This window comes from Anomaloglossus baeobatrachus, unplaced genomic scaffold (assembly GCF_048569485.1).
Source record: "Anomaloglossus baeobatrachus isolate aAnoBae1 unplaced genomic scaffold, aAnoBae1.hap1 Scaffold_173, whole genome shotgun sequence".
NCBI lineage: Eukaryota > Metazoa > Chordata > Amphibia > Anura > Aromobatidae > Anomaloglossus > Anomaloglossus baeobatrachus.
In genome coordinates this window covers 138,221-150,086 of record NW_027441943.1, presented here as the reverse complement: position 1 = coordinate 150,086, position 11,866 = coordinate 138,221, and positions in this window count along the sequence as shown.

Genomic DNA, 11,866 nt, shown 5'->3' with positions numbered 1-11,866 from the left:
GGCAGGAGGGAAGGGGAAGAGAGAAGGCAGGAGGGAAGGGGAAGAGAGGAGGCAGGAGAGAAGGGGAAGAGAGGAGAGAGCAGGGGAGAGGAGGCAGGAGAGAAGGGGAAGAGAGCAGGGGAGAGGAGGCAGGAGAGAAGGGGAAGAGAGGAGAGAGCAGGGGAGAGGAGGCAGGAGAGAAGGGGAAGAGAGGAGGGAAGGGGAAGAGAGGGCGAGGAGGCAGGAGGGAAGGGGAAGAGAGGGCGAGGAGGCAGGAGGGAAGGGGAAGAGAGAAGAGAGGAGGGGAAGAGAGGAGGCAGGAGGGAAGGGGAAGAGAGGAGGGGAAGAAAGAAGGCAGGAGGGAAGGGGAAGAGAGAAGGCGAAGAGAAGAGGCAGGAGAGAAGGGGAAGAGAGAAGGCAGGAGGGAAGGCAGGAGGGAAGGGGAAGAGAGGAGGGGAAGAGAGGGCGAGGAGGCAGGAGGGAAGGGGAAGAGAGGAGGCAGGAGGGAAGGGGAAGAGAGGAGGCAGGAGGGAAGGGGAAGAGAGGAGGCAGGAGAGAAGGGGAAGAGAGAAGGGGAAGAGAGGAGGCAGGAGGGAAGGGGAAGAGAGGAGGGGAAGAGAGAAGGCAGGAGGGAAGGGGAAGAGAGGAGGCAGGAGAGAAGGGGAAGAGAGAAGGCAGGAGAGAAGGGGAAGAGAGAAGGCAGGAGAGAAGGGGAAGAGAGGAGGCAGGAGGGAAGGGGAAGAGAGGAGGCAGGAGGGAAGGGGAAGAGAAGAGGCAGGAGGGAAGGGGAAGAGAAGAGGCAGGAGGGAAGGGGAAGAGAGAAGGGGAAGAGAGGAGGGAAGGGGAAGAGAGGAGGCAGGAGAGAAGGGGAAGAGAGAAGAGAGCAGGGGAGAGGAGGCAGGAGGGAAGGGGAAGAGAGGAGGGGAAGAGAGAAGGCAGGAGGGAAGGGGAAGAGAAGGCAGGAGGGAAGGGGAAGAGAGAAGGCAGGAGGGAAGGGGAAGAGAGGAGGGGAAGAGAGAAGGCAGGAGTGAAGGGGAAGAGAGGAGGGGAAGAGAGGAGGCAGGAGGGAAGGGGAAGAGAGGAGGCAGGAGGGAAGGGGAAGAGAGGAGGCAGGAGAGAAGGGGAAGAGAGAAGGGGAAGAGAGGAGGCAGGAGGGAAGGGAAGAGAGGAGGGGAAGAGAGAAGGCAGGAGGGAAGGGGAAGAGAGGAGGGAAGAGAGAAGGCAGGAGGGAAGGGGAAGAGAGGAGGGGAAGAGAGAAGGCAGGAGGGAAGGGGAAGAGAGGAGGCAGGAGAGAGGAGGCAGGAGAGAAGGCAGGAGGGAAGGGGAAGAGAGGGCGAGGAGGCAGGAGGGAAGGGGAAGAGAGGAGGCAGGAGGGAAGGGAAAGAGAGGAGGCAGGAGGGAAGGGGAAGAGAGGAGGCAGGAGGGAAGGGGAAGAGAGGAGGCAGGAGAGAAGGGGAAGAGAGAAGGGGAAGAGAGAAGGCAGGAGGGAAGGGGAAGAGAGGGCGAGGAGGCAGGAGGGAAGGGGAAGAGAGGAGGCAGGAGGGAAGGGGAAGAGAGGAGGCAGGAGGGAAGGGGAAGAGAGGAGGCAGGAGGGAAGGGGAAGAGAGAAGGCAGGAGGGAAGGGGAAGAGAGGAGGCAGGAGAGAAGGGGAAGAGAGAAGGCAGGAGAGAAGGGGAAGAGAGAAGGCAGGAGAGAAGGGGAAGAGAGGAGGCAGGAGGGAAGGGGAAGAGAGGAGGCAGGAGGGAAGGGGAAGAGAAGAGGCAGGAGGGAAGGGGAAGAGAAGAGGCAGGAGGGAAGGGGAAGAGAGAAGGGGAAGAGAGGAGGGAAGGGGAAGAGAGGAGGCAGGAGAGAAGGGGAAGAGAGAAGAGAGCAGGGGAGAGGAGGCAGGAGGGAAGGGGAAGAGAGGAGGGGAAGAGAGAAGGCAGGAGGGAAGGGGAAGAGAAGGCAGGAGGGAAGGGGAAGAGAGAAGGCAGGAGGGAAGGGGAAGAGAGGAGGGGAAGAGAGAAGGCAGGAGTGAAGGGGAAGAGAGGAGGGGAAGAGAGGAGGCAGGAGGGAAGGGGAAGAGAGGAGGCAGGAGGGAAGGGGAAGAGAGGAGGCAGGAGAGAAGGGGAAGAGAGGAGGCAGGAGAGAAGGGGAAGAGAGAAGGGGAAGAGAGGAGGCAGGAGGGAAGGGGAAGAGAGGAGGGGAAGAGAGAAGGCAGGAGGGAAGGGGAAGAGAGGAGGGGAAGAGAGAAGGCAGGAGGGAAGGGGAAGAGAGGAGGGGAAGAGAGAAGGCAGGAGGGAAGGGGAAGAGAGGAGGCAGGAGAGAGGAGGCAGGAGAGAAGGCAGGAGGGAAGGGGAAGAGAGGGCGAGGAGGCAGGAGGGAAGGGGAAGAGAGGAGGCAGGAGGGAAGGGGAAGAGAGGAGGCAGGAGGGAAGGGGAAGAGAGGAGGCAGGAGGGAAGGGAAGAGAGGAGGCAGGAGGGAAGGGGAAGAGAGGAGGCAGGAGGGAAGGGGAAGAGAGGAGGCAGGAGGGAAGGGGAAGAGAGGAGGGAAGGGGAAGAGAGGAGGCAGGAGGGAAGGGGAAGAGAGGAGGCAGGAGGGAAGGGGAAGAGAGGAGGCAGGAGGGAAGGGGAAGAGAGGAGGCAGGAGGGAAGGGGAAGAGAGGAGGCAGGAGGGAAGGGGAAGAGAGGAGGCAGGAGGGAAGGGGAAGAGAGGAGGGAAGGGGAAGAGAGAAGGCAGGAGGGAAGGGGAAGAGAGGGCGAGGAGGCAGGAGAGAAGGCAGGAGAGAAGGGGAAGAGAGGGCGAGGAGGCAGGAGGGAAGGGGAAGAGAGGAGGCAGGAGAGAGAAGAGAGGAGGGGAAGAGAGGAGGCAGGAGAGAAGGCAGGAGGGAAGGGGAAGAGAGGGCGAGGAGGCAGGAGAGAAGAGAAGAGGCAGGAGAGAAGGGGAAGAGAGGAGGCAGGAGGGAAGGCAGGAGGGAAGGGGAAGAGAGCAGGGAGAGGAGGCAGGAGAGAAGGGGAAGAGAAGAGGCAGGAGGGAAGGCAGGAGAGAAGGCAGGAGGGAAGGGGAAGAGAGAAGAGAGCAGGGGAGAGGAGGCAGGAGGGAAGGGGAAGAGAAGAGGCAGGAGAGAAGGGGAAGAGAGAAGGCAGGAGGGAAGGGGAAGAGAGAAGGCGAAGAGAAGAGGCAGGAGAGAAGGGGAAGAGAGAAGGCAGGAGGGAAGGGGAAGAGAGGAGGCAGGAGGGAAGGCAGGAGGGAAGGGGAAGAGAGAAGAGAGCAGGGGAGAGGAGGCAGGAGGGAAGGGGAAGAGAAGAGGCAGGAGAGAAGGGGAAGAGAGAAGGCAGGAGGGAAGGGGAAGAGAGAAGGCGAAGAGAAGAGGCAGGAGAGAAGGGGAAGAGAGAAGGCAGGAGGGAAGGGGAAGAGAGAAGAGAGCAGGGAGGAGGCAGGAGGGAAGGGGAAGAGAGGAGGCAGGAGGGAAGGCAGGAGGGAAGGGGAAGAGAGAAGGCAGGAGGGAAGGGGAAGAGAGGAGGCAGGAGGGAAGGGGAAGAGAGAAGAGAGGAGGGGAAGAGAGGAGGCAGGAGGGAAGGGGAAGAGGAAGAGAGAAGAGAGCAGGCAGGAGGGAAGGCGAAGAGAAGAGGCAGGAGAGAAGGAAAAGAGAGGAGGCAGGAGAGAAGGGGAAGAGAGGAGGCAGGAGGGAAGGCAGGAGGGAAGGGGAAGAGAGGAGGGGAAGAGAGAAGGCAGGAGGGAAGGGAAGAGAGGAGGGGAAGAGAGAAGGCAGGAGGGAAGGGGAAGAGAGGAGGCAGGAGGGAAGGGGAAGAGAGGAGGCAGGAGGGAAGGGAAGAGAGGAGGCAGGAGAGAAGGGGAAGAGAGAAGGGGAAGAGAGAAGGCAGGAGGGAAGGGGAAGAGAGGAGGGGAAGAGAGAAGGCAGGAGGGAAGGGGAAGAGAGGAGGGGAAGAGAGGAGGAGAAGAGGCAGGAGAGAAGGGGAAGAGAGAAGGCAGGAGAGAAGGGGAAGAGAAGAGGCAGGAGAGAAGGGGAAGAGAGGAGGCAGGAGGGAAGGGGAAGAGAGGAGGGGAAGAGAGAAGGCAGGAGGGAAGGCAGGAGGGAAGGGGAAGAGAGGAGGCAGGAGGGAAGGGGAAGAGAGGAGGGGAAGAGAGGAGGGGAAGAGAGAAGGCAGGAGGGAAGGGGAAGAGAGGAGGCAGGAGAGAAGGGGAAGAGAGAAGGGGAAGAGAGAAGGCAGGAGGGAAGGGGAAGAGAGAAGGCAGGAGGGAAGGGGAAGAGAGGAGGGGAAGAGAGGAGGCGAAGAGAAGAGGCAGGAGAGAAGGGGAAGAGAGAAGGCAGGAGAGAAGGGGAAGAGAGAAGGCAGGAGGGAAGGGGAAGAGAGGAGGCAGGAGGGAAGGGGAAGAGAGAAGGCAGGAGGGAAGGGGAAGAGAGGAGGGGAAGAGAGGAGGCGAAGAGAAGAGGCAGGAGAGAAGGGGAAGAGAGAAGGCAGGAGAGAAGGGGAAGAGAGAAGGCAGGAGGGAAGGGGAAGAGAGGAGGCAGGAGGGAAGGCAGGAGGGAAGGGGAAGAGAGAAGAGAGCAGGGGAGAGGAGGCAGGAGGGAAGGGGAAGAGAGGAGGCAGGAGGGAAGGCAGGAGGGAAGGGGAAGAGAGAAGGCAGGAGGGAAGGGAAGAGAGGAGGCAGGAGGGAAGGGGAAGAGAGAAGAGAGGAGGGGAAGAGAGAAGGCAGGAGAGAAGGGGAAGAGAAGAGGCAGGAGAGAAGGGGAAGAGAGGAGGCAGGAGGGAAGGGGAAGAGAGGAGGCAGGAGGGAAGGGGAAGAGAAGAGGCAGGAGGGAAGGGGAAGAGAAGAGGCAGGAGGGAAGGGGAAGAGAGAAGGGGAAGAGAGGAGGGAAGGGGAAGAGAGAAGAGAGCAGGGGAGAGGAGGCAGGAGGGAAGGGGAAGAGAGGAGGCAGGAGGGAAGGGGAAGAGAGAAGAGAGGAGGGGAAGAGAGGAGGCAGGAGGGAAGGGAAGAGAGAAGGCAGGAGAGAAGGGGAAGAGAGAAGGCAGGAGAGAAGGGGAAGAGAGAAGGGAAGGGGAAGAGAGGAGGCAGGAGAGAAGGGGAAGAGAGGAGGCAGGAGGGAAGGGGAAGAGAGAAGGCAGGAGGAAGGGGAAGAGAGGGCGAGGAGGCAGGAGGGAAGGGGAAGAGAGCAGGGGAAGAGAGGAGGGGAAGAGAGGAGGGGAAGAGAGGTACGACCAGAACGCTTGTGAGAGGACCTACCAAGTGGGTCAAAAGGTGTGGGTACTGGTCCCCGTACCACAGGACAAGCTTCAGGCAGCCTGGGAAGGCCCATACCTCGTGTACCAGCAGCTCAACCCTGTGACGTACCTGGTCACCCTGGACCCTGCCCGTGGAAGGCGGAAGCCCTTCCATGTGAACATGATGAAGGCACATCATGAGCGGGAGGCATGTGCGCTCCCCGTGTGCAACCTGCCCGAGGAGGGAGAAGCGGAAACCCTCTTGGATATGCTAGCCCAGGTTAGGGCAGGCGGATCCATTGAGGATGTGGAGGTTGGCCACCAGCTCTTGGAAGACCAACGGTCCCAGCTGTGGGCCACCCTCCTCCCCTTCCGGGGGTTGTTTACCAACCAGCCCGGAAGGACTGACTTGGCTGTCCATCACGTGGACACTGGGGATCATCCCCCGATCCGGCGTTCAGCATATCGGGTCTCCCTGGAGGTGCAGCAACACATGCGCCAGGAGATTGACGAGATGCTGAAGCTGGGGGTGATCCAGGCATCCAACAGCGCTTGGGCCTCGCCTGTAGTCCTCGTCCCTAAGAAGGACCGAACCACTCGGTTCTGCGTGGACTACAGGGGGCTCAATGCGGTCACGGTCGCCGATGCGTACCCAATGCCACGCATCGATGACCTGCTCGATCAGTTGGCCGGGGCTCAGTACCTGACCATCATGGATCTGAGCCGGGGATATTGGCAGATCCCCCTGACTCGCAAGGCCAGGGAACGCTCTGCCTTTATTACCCCATTTGGACTGTACGAGTCCACGGTGATGCCATTCGGGATGAGGAATGCCCCTGCCACTTTCCAGCGGATGGTCAACACCCTGCTCAAGGGACTTGAAGGGTACGCGGCCGCGTACCTGGATGACATTGCCGTCGTCAGTCCCACCTGGGAGGACCACCTAGAGCATCTAGCACAGGTGCTCAGGCGGATCCACCGGGCAGGTTTGACCATCAAGCCGGGAAAGTGTCAGCTGGCCATGAGCGAGGTCCAGTACCTCGGTCACCGGGTAGGTGGGAGAACACTGAAGCCCGAGCCTGAGAAAGTGGAAGCCATCGCATCCTGGCCCACCCCCAGGACCAAGAAGCAGGTGATGTCCTTCTTGGGGACCGCTGGGTACTATAGGAGGTTTGTTCCATGCTATAGTAGCCTGGCAAAGCCCTTGACGGACCTCACCAAGAAGAAGCTGCCCTCTGCAGTCGATTGGACAATGGACTGCGAGACAGCCTTCCGGGCCCTAAAGGACGCCCTGTCCAGCCCGCCCGTGCTACAGGCAGCCGACTTCACGCGGCCGTTTGTAGTACAGACCGACGCCAGTGACTTCGGCCTCGGTGCGGTGCTCAGCCAGGTGGACTCTGCGAGCCAAGAGCACCCAGTCTTGTACCTGAGCAGGAAGCTGTTACCAAGGGAAGTTGCCTATTCCACGATGGAGGAGTGCCTGGCCATAGTGTGGGCCCTGCAGCGTCTGCAACCCTATCTATACGGGCGCCACTTCATCGTGGAGACGGACCACAATCCCCTCAGCTGGTTGCACACCGTCTCTGGGACGAATGGGCGATTGTTGCGATGGAGCCTTGCGCTCCAGCAATACAACTTCACCATTCGCCACAAAAGGGGCCGTGACCACGGTAACGCAGACGGGCTGTCCCGACAAGGAGAGGTCGCGGACGGGCGCACGGGGGAACACCGGAGTGTGCTGCCCCCTAGCGCCCTCAAAAGGGGGGAGGTGTGAGGCAAATCCCGGGATATGAAGATGAATTATGACTCCAGTCATAATCCCTCATCACTCCCTGGCAGTGCCCCCCTCCCTTCTTGTTCTCAGTGTTCCACTTACACCTCCATGGCCATGTCCTGTGATATGGAGATGAGGTGGTGTGGGAACAATGGACACAGGATGACTCCCTGCCGTCACCCTGTAACAAGAGTTGTATCTCATTAGCAAGGCTATGGAACTAGCAGACAGAACGACTCCAGTAAAAAATGGTTCATATCTCGCAAGCCATATTTCCGATAAATATGGCAACCATAAAAATGGTGTCTCCGCATGCGGACGATGCCGGCACACCCTTTTTATGGGAGCAGGACATTGGGAAATGCCCCAGGCGTGATATCAGCCAATGGGGAACTGGCAGACAGGTCATGAGTCCCCTCGTTCTGTAGCTAAATTCATAACTGTCACAATGAGAGCATTGGCGTCCGCCTACGACGCTCCCAGGCAAAGTTATGGCCATATTCCATGTTGTGGATTGTCCATAACTCAAGCCAGGGGTGGAGCAGTGCTTCCCTGTGAGGTCAATAAGGTAGGAGGGGACCTGGATCTGGCCAGGTTGATAACCCTACTTCGGCCATTTTCCAGGGTTCTTTTCGCTGGGGGCACGTGTAGGAAACATCTGTGGGAAGGATCCTAGAAACCTGGGTACAGCGCCCCCCTGTGGCCAGACGCAACAAGGTAACTGCTGGAACTGTGTATGCCTGTTTGTAACCCATGCTTTGACTGTAACTGTACTCTGACATATGTATATTCTGTAGATTCCCTATTGTATATATTGTAGTTTCTAGTGTGCTTTAGGCTGATTAAATTATATAATTAATCTTGGGCTGTTCTGTTATCTCGATCTTGAATCCCACGTCTGTGTGTTCGGCTAATAGTTACCGTAAATCGGTTGGTGGCAGCGAATTGTGCCAAGGATTATGGTGGGGAGGCCAGTGAGATTCGGGGAGATTTTATATATTCCGCCCGCGGAGGTCGGGGGAATATATACCTTACTCTCACCGGGGACCCTTCAATAATCGGCATAAGTAGTATAGCGGCCTCCTTGCTTATGGTCGGGCAATTCCATAATTGGCCTGACTATAAGAGGGGCGCTAGAGAGCGCGTCACGTGCTCTGTCTGTCGGTCGGGAGGTATAAAGGAGGGGTGACCCCCACTTGTTACCCCCCGATTGTGACGTACTGGTAGCCAGCGCGGGGGATTTCTGAGTGACCCCCCCGGTGGTTTGTGACACCACCTTAGGGAGAAACTCCGGAATCAGGCGCAGCACTACCTTGTCTTGGTGGAACACCAGGAAGGGAGCTTTGGATGACTGCGCTGCTAGCTCGGACACTCTCTGAAGAGACGTGACCGCTACCAGAAAGGCCACTTTCTGTGAAAGTCGAGAAAGTGAAACATCCCTCAGAGGCTCGAAGGGCGGCTCCTGGAGAGCAATTAGTACCCTGTTCAGATCCCATGGGTCTAACGGCCTCTTGTACGGAGGGACAATGTGACAAACCCCCTGCAGGAACGTGCGTACCTGAGGAAGTCGTACTAGGCGCTTCTGAAAGAATACAGACAGTGCTGGGACTTGTCCGTTAAAGGAGCCGAGCGACAAACCTTTTCCCAAACCAGATTGCAGGAAGGAAGGAAAAGTAGGCAATGCAAATGCCCAGGGAGATACTCCCTGAGCAGAGCGCTAAGAGAAGAATATCTTCCACGTCTTGTGGTAGATCTTGGCAGACGTCGGCTTCCTAGCCCGTCTCATGGTGGCAATGACGTCTTGAGATAATCCTTAAGACGCTAGGATCCAGGACTCAATGGCCACACAGTCAGGTTCAGGGCCGTAGAATTCAGATGGAAAAACGGCCCTTGGGACAGTAAGTCTGGCCGGTCTGGTAGTGCCCACAGTTGGCCGACCGTGAGATGCCACAGATGCGGGTACCACGACCTCCTCGGCCAGTCTGGGGCGACGAGGATGGCGCGGCGGCAATCGGAGCTGATCTTGCGTAGCACTCTGGGCAACAGTGCCAGAGGGGGAAACACATAGGGCAGCTGGAACTGCGACCAATCCTGAACTAAGGCGCCTGCCGCCAGAGCTCTTTGATCGTGAGACCGCGCCATGAAAATCGGGACCTTGTTGATGTGCCGAGACGCCATTAAGTCGACGTCCGGCACCCCCCAGCGGCTACAGATTTCCTGAAACACGTCCGAGTGCAGAAACCATTCCCCTGCGTCCATGCCCTGGCGACTGAGGAAGTCTGCTTCCTAGTTTTCTACGCCCGGGATGTGAACTGCGGATATGGTGGATGCTCTGTCTTCCACCCACATCAGAATCCGCCGGACTTCCTGGGAGGCTTGCCGACTGCGTGTTCCGCCTTGGTGGTTGGTGTATGCCACCGCTGTGGAGTTGTCCGACTGAATTCAGATCTGTCTGCCTTCCAGCCACTGCTGGAAGGCTTGCAGGGCAAGATACCTGCCCAGATTTCCAGAACATTGATCTGAAGGATGGACTCCTCTGAAGAGAGTCCTTGACCGTCTGAGAAAGGGAGACGTTCCTGTCTAGGGACGTCGACTTCCCATCCCATTGGCGGAGAATGTCCCATTGAAGTGAACGCAGATGAACCTGCGCGAAAGGGACTGCCTCTGCATGAGGCGTCTTAAGGGGTGTGACTGGCCTTGAAGGAGAGACTGCACCCCGTCTGTAGTGAACGCTGTTTGTCCAGCGGAAGCTTCACTATCGCTGAGAGAGTGTGAAACTCCATGCCAAGATCTGTCAGCGATTGGGTTGGTGTCAGATTTAACTCTGAACAGTTGATGATCCGCCCGAAACTCTGGAAAGTCTCCAGCGCAACGTTCAGGCTGTGTTGGCATGCCTCTTGAGAGGGTGCCTGACAAGTAGATCGTCCAAGTAAGGGATCACAGAGTGACCCTGAGAGTGCAGGACTGCTACCACTGCTGCCATGAACTTGATGAAAACCCGTGGGGCTGTCGCCAGACCGAAGGGCAGGGCTACGAACTGAAGATGCTCGTCTTCAATAACGAATCGTAGCAAACGCTGGTGCTCTGGGGCAATCGGCACTTGGAGATAAGCATCCTGATGTCTATTGACGCTAGGAAATCTCCTTGAGACATTGAGGCAATGACGGAGCGGAGGGATTCCATCCGGAACCGCCTGGTTTTCACGTGCTTGTTGAGCAGGTTTAGGTCCAGAACGGAACGGAAAGAGCCGTCCTTTTATGGCACCACAACCAGATTGGAGTAAAAACCGTGATCTTGTTCCTGAAGAGGAACCGGGGTTACCACTCCTTCTGCCTGCAGAAGAGCATCGGCTCGGTCGGGAGGTGGGAAAGTTCTGAAGAACAAACCAAAAGAAAAAACTCCTAAAAACAGTTATTTATTTAGATCAATGTTAAAAGATTATAGGTATAAGCCACTGCTTATCTAAAATAACTACAGTGATATATTACAGTGAGTGTAATAGGGTGATAGACTTAATTGGTGGGGACAGTGCAAATGGTTTCCTGTTCCCAAGGTAGGGGCAACATTAGTAGTTGCACTAGTTTTTATTCAGATACAATAATACGTGGTTAAGGGGATGACCTATCTCTCCCTCCCTTACTCCTACCTACCAGCGGAGGTGTACCATAAATTATTGGGTACCCCCCGCTCCACGTCGTCTCTCAGGGTTCATCAGGGGACTGATCCGGATTAAATCTCTTATATCTTAATAACTGGTAGTCGCATCAACAGTGTGGCATCAATCATCATAGAGGCATTCACTCCGTCCTGGGACACTGCTCTCAGTAATCTGCAGGTCCCATAACGACAACTTGTAACTAAAAGAATGTCAGTCACAAAAGCCACATGGCATCAATCGCCCATAATGGGGCACTCAGTCAATAGGGGAACGCCGCTTCTACTGTCCCGCAGGTCCCGTGGTATCAGCCAGCGTGTCATGATGATGCCTCTATGATGATTGATGCCACACTGTTGATGCGACTACCAGTTATTAAGATATAAGAGATTTAATCCGGATCAGTCCCCTGATGAACCCCTAGAAAAAATATAGGGGGGAAACGCGTCGGGATAGAATACTGGATGGTCTCGGCAGATAAGTCATTCCCTGCTGGGACTTTATATCCATATGTACAGATAAACTAAGTTTGGGATTTACATTGGATGATCTCGGCAGATAAGCTAATTCTTGCTGGGATTTCATATCCATGTATATATATAAAATCTCCTTTTTGATCTGAGATTCATCTAATATCTAGAAAAAAGTTTTTAATATCTATTTATCCTTGAGTACTGTGACTAATTGCACATATTTCTTTGGTGGTGGGTCTCCCGGGTCTTAGCGACTGGCTTGAAGGGAGATATTAGGGAGAGACGACGTGGAGCGGGGGGTACCCAATAATTTATGGTACACCTCCGCTGGTAGGTAGGAGTAAGGGAGGGAGAGATAGGTCATCCCCTTAACCACGTATTATTGTATCTGAATAAAAACTAGTGCAACTACTAATGTTGCCCCTACCTTGGGAACAGGAAACCATTTGCACTGTCCCCACCAATTAAGTCTATCACCCTATTACACTCACTGTAATATATCACTGTAGTTATTTTAGATAAGCAGTGGCTTATACCTATAATCTTTTAACATTGATCTAAATAAATAACTGTTTTTAGGAGTTTTTTCTTTTGGTTTGTGCTACAATTACTCCTATCAGTATATGGTAGTTTTGGTTATAAAAAAGTTCTGAAGAATCAAGCCGGAGGACGAGAACAGAACTCTATCCTGTACACATGAGACAAAATGTCTCTCACCCACCGGCCCTTAACCTGTGGCATCTAAATGTCGCCAAAGCGGGAGAGTCTGCCACCGACCGCG